The sequence below is a fragment of the Chiloscyllium plagiosum genome, chromosome 34 (assembly GCF_004010195.1).
Source record: "Chiloscyllium plagiosum isolate BGI_BamShark_2017 chromosome 34, ASM401019v2, whole genome shotgun sequence".
Classification (NCBI taxonomy): domain Eukaryota; kingdom Metazoa; phylum Chordata; class Chondrichthyes; order Orectolobiformes; family Hemiscylliidae; genus Chiloscyllium; species Chiloscyllium plagiosum.
Window position 1 is genome coordinate 40254829 of NC_057743.1, and position 4834 is coordinate 40259662.

The window sequence follows — 4834 nt, forward strand, 5'->3', positions numbered from 1 at the left end:
GCATGGGTTTCCTCCAGGTGCTCTGGTTTCATTGCACAGTCCCAAGATGTGCAGATTAGGTGTATTGGCAATGTTAAATTGCCCATTGTGCTCAGGGATATACAGGCTAGGTGGGTTGGCCTTGGGAAATGCAGGACAATTGGGATAGGGTAACAGGGGGTGGGTCTGGATGAGATGCTCTTCAGAGGGTCAGTGCAGACTTGGTGAGTCGAATGGCCTCTTCCTGCATTGTAGGGATTCTATGATTCTACAATTGCTGGAATGTTGTCAGAGCCCTTAGACTTTTCCGTATCCAGTGTCTCCAATTGTCTCATGATTTGTGTGATACCATTCACTGTATTGATGCCAATAGCAGAATAACATTCACATTTATCACAGAGAACACTGCCCTCATTCTATTCCAACACAACTTTGGAGTAAGTAGCTTTGGTGAAGAGAGGGCCTGTAGAATGAACAGATCAAATTGAAAATTGTTCTTAAAAATCTGCTTCAAACTTGCGGGAATTCATTTTTAAACACAGATGTTATGATATCACATATTCTTTGGTGATTTATTGAAAATGTTCTCGCAATTGTCCAGCTGTGTCACAATTCTGAGAAGGCCTTGCCTCCATGACAGTTCTAATATGGCAGCTCACTGGGTGCCTGGCACTCATTGGTCCTCTGATTTGCTCTCCCTCACTGATCCCCTTTGTTTTAGATTAGATTACAGATTAGATTACAGTGTGGAAACAGGCCCTTCGGCCCAACAAATCCACACCGACCCGCCGAAGCGAAACCCACCCATACCCCTACATTTACCCCTTACCTAACACTACGGGCAATTTAGTATGGCCAATTCACCTAACCTGCACATCTTTGGACTGTGGGAGGAAACCGGAGCACCCGGAGGAAACCCACGCAGACACGGGGAGAACGTGCAAACTCCACACAGTCAGTCGCCTGAGTCGGGAATTGAACCCGGGTCTCTGGCGCTGCGAGGCAGCAGTGCTAACCACTGTGCCACCGTGCCGCCCACGTTTGTCGAATCATATCTCAAACTGAGATACACCAGATACAGAACGTTGGTTAAGATTGAACACCCCAGCTGGATGTGGCACAGAATGAAGTTCCTGCTGAAACTTACTCTAAATGATGTGGGGCTTTACAGTCCAGGGTGAAACACTTCAGTTTGTAATTTGGTGGCCATGTGACTAAAATGATCACAATGACATTGACTGTTAAAGGACTCTACACAATTAGAATGATCTGTTATAAATAACAAACAGTAGTAGTTATTTTAAAATTGATGGAGCAGAAGCCAGTATCCCATCACTGAGTCACCCTTTATTTACTTGTGTAGGGCACACTGCTGTAAGCAGCCAGCTCAGAGTCAGTTCCTGAACTGAGGAGATTCTGAATTTCCTGGTTAAATTTCCTGCTTTTCCTGATTGGTCCAGGTTAACAACCCCAATCAGGGATCTCATTATCACCAAGATCCACCTGGTTCCAATCACTAGATTCATGAAGCATCATCAGAGAAAATGCTCAAGTATGTGTGCTCTTAGTCCTTGTGACCTTTATTCCGAAAATGAAATGAAATGTTATTGTTCCAGTTAACTGTGATATCATGTACTGCCTGAAAATGTTGCATGTGGAAAGATTGCAGCATAAACATTTCTCACTCTCTTTGTCCCCTTGTTTTAAGAAATTGCCCTGTCCAATTCTCTGACAAACGTGCAGGGAGAACCACATTCAGAGTTACCAAAAGAAAGAATGTGAAGGCTCAAAGGAAAAAGAAAACCTCTCAGTCCAACCAAGCAATTCATGAACCAAGGCCTGACCATTGCTGCTCAGGCACAGCTGAGGAAAGGAATACGACTTTGGGAAGAACCTGGTTGGTTTTGTGACTTTCAATGGATTCTTTTGTTACTTTCTCTCCCCCCATCCATTTGTTATATTTTCATTTGTCTGCTTTTCCTTTTGTGTGATTGTGTGTGCGTGTGTTTGTGTGTGGGAGAGTGTGTCGGGTATGTGTGTGTGGGGGGGAGTGTGTATGTGGGTGATGTATGTGTGTGTGTGTGCAAATATGTGTGTGAGAATGTGATTGTGTGAGTGTGTGTGTGTGGGAGAGAGGGAGAAAGTGTGTGTGTGCGCTGTTTTAAAAAATTCTCAAGGTCAGGTTCGTAGGAGAGTAGTCTGACACAGAACAAACGACCAAGAGGCGAGTCTGCTAGAATATGAGCATTTTATTCCCCGCAGCGTCGCCACAACCAGGTCTCATACTTACAACGGGTCTGGCTTATACTCACTCTACATGTTACCGGAACTGGGAGCCGTCAGTTCTCGTAGAGCGGCTGCCAACAACCCACGCTCGTGTATGCGTGTGTGTGTGTACTGGAGGAGTGTATCTGTGACTTGAAAGAAGTTCTGGGATTTACATATTAATGAATTGAAACCTGCAATCCATTCCAAAAGATTAAAGACTTAACAGCAATCTAGTTTTGTTCAATATATCTTATCAGTTGCATGACACTACGATGTTGTGCTATAAACTCTGTGTCTTATGATCCTGCCCCATTAGCTACCTGATGAAGGAGCAGTGCTCTGGAAGCTAGTGCTTCCAATAAACCTGTTGGACTGTAACCTGGGATTGTGGGATTTTTAACTCTGAAGTGTTAGACTTCCAGACACTTTTCAAACTGGGGTTGCTGTGAAATAATTCCTTGGTTTTCTTTCTTTGTCTTAAATTTTATTGTTGTGAAAACTTGAGCAGTTTGTTAGGTTTCAGCTGCTGCTATTTTATGTTTGCTTTCTACAGTCTGTGAAATGAATAATTCAGCTGAATTCACACGCAGTCTTTGTTCCACCTACAGGTGGCGCTCAGATCCTATTGGCGTGAGCTGAAGCTCTGAATTGCTTTTTTGATCTGCACCCATTAATTCACAGTCTTTCCCAAAACATGAAAGCAATCCAGCGTTAAGTTTATGAAGTCTAGTTCAGCTGCTCAGCAACAGCGACCTATTTTTAAACACAAATAGGATTCCCGACCTAAAAAAGTGATTGAAATTCTGCTTACCTACATTTACAGTGAACTGACGTTAGAAATTGGAATATTTTCAAAACTTCCTGCTGTAAACATTGCTGGCATAAAACATTAATAAATGTAAGGGCAACCATTCAGACAAAGAACAAGCTTGAACCACTCACATATCATGGTTCACACAGATATCTTTGTTTCTATAAGAAATAGGAGTATGAGAAGGCCATTCAGCCCGTCAGACCTGCTCTGCCATTCAACAATGATGTGGAGGTGCTCGTGTTGGACTGGGTTAGATAAGATCAGAAGCCAAATGACACCAGGTTAAAATCCAACAGGTTTATTTGGAATCACAAGCTTTCAGAGCGCTACTCCTTTCAAATAAACCTGTTAGACTATAACCTGGTGTTGTGTGACTTCTGACCTTCACCATTCAACAAGATCGCTGCTGGCCAGCCCCAGGCCTTAACTCTTCTTTTCAGCCAGCTCCATAGCCCACAACTTCCTGACATTTCAAACACCTATCCACCTCCTCTTTAAATACTTGCAGTAATCCATCCTCCACAGTTTTCGGAAGTCCAGACATTTCACTGTCCCCTGGGAGGGGAAATCCTGTCATGTTGCAGTTTTAAATGAGTGTCCCTTTATTCTGTAACTATGTCAGCTAATGGTTTCCTCACTAGAGGAAGCATTTTCTGAACGCCTACCCCCTCAAAATCCTGCATGTTTCAAAAAAATCATCTCCTCATTCTGCTAAAGCTGATTGGATAAAGGCGTAACCGATTTAGCCAATATTGGTAAGTCACCCCTTTCATCCCAGGAATCAGCCAGTGAATCTGGATTGAAATTCCACCAATGCTTGTAGATCCTTTCTTAAACATGGGGACCAAAATGATTGTTATTTATGAATTTACTTATGACTTCTGTCATTAACGTAGGCGTTAATTCTAGGGTAACTTATAACACTTTTCTTTGTATTTTTCTTGTAAAAGTACACGTGACAATAGATTCTACTCCAAGTGTTGCCTCACCAATCCCCTGTATAATTGTAACAAGATGTTTCTATTGTAAAACTCCAAGCCCTTAGCAATAAAGGCCAACATTCCATTTGCTTTAATTATACGCTGCACCTGCGTGCTAACTTTTAGTGTTTCAGGCGCATGAACACCCAGATTCCTTCTTTATTGGGAGTCTCTCTCCACTTAAAGAATAGCCAGCCTTTTGAATCCTTCTTGCCAAAGTGCATGACCTCACACTTTCCCACATTAAACTCCATCTGCCTGGGGTTGGCCTATACAGTCACCTATGGCAGGTTCCATAGGTCCTCATCACAATATGCCATCCTACCTAATTTTGGATCAGCAGAGAATTTGGACACATCACAGTGTGCCCCTCCCCTTCTCCAAGTTATTAACATCGACAGTAAGTAAGTGAAGCCCTCAGACTGACCTTGGGGCACTCCAGTAATTATGTCTTCCCTACCTGAAAAATACCTCATTAATTCCAATTCTTTGACTTCTGATAGTTAACCATAGAACATAGAAGAATACAGTGCAGTACAGGCCCTTTGGCCCTCGATGTTGCGCCGATCCAAGCCCACCTAACCTACACTAGCCCACTATCCTCCATATGCCTATCCAATGCACGTTTAAATGCCCATAATGAAGGAGAGTCCACCACTGCTACTGGCAGGGCATTCCATGAACTCATGACTCGCTGAGTAAAGAATCTACCCCTAACATCTGTCCTATACCTACCCCCCCTTAATTTAAAGCTATGCCCCCTCGTAATAGCTGACTCCATACATGGAAAAAG

The 4834-nt window shown here is 43.1% G+C and overlaps 1 long non-coding RNA gene across 1 annotated transcript; it reads left to right on the plus strand.

Moving 5' to 3' along the window:
* The first annotated feature begins 1324 nt into the window (after nucleotides 1–1324).
* Nucleotides 1325–3328, plus strand: LOC122540465. The gene is made up of 3 exons (XR_006309313.1): nucleotides 1325–1531; nucleotides 1688–1876; nucleotides 2856–3328. It is a non-coding gene; the product is annotated as an uncharacterized LOC122540465 (long non-coding RNA).
* Nucleotides 3329–4834: the final 1506 nt, after the last annotated feature.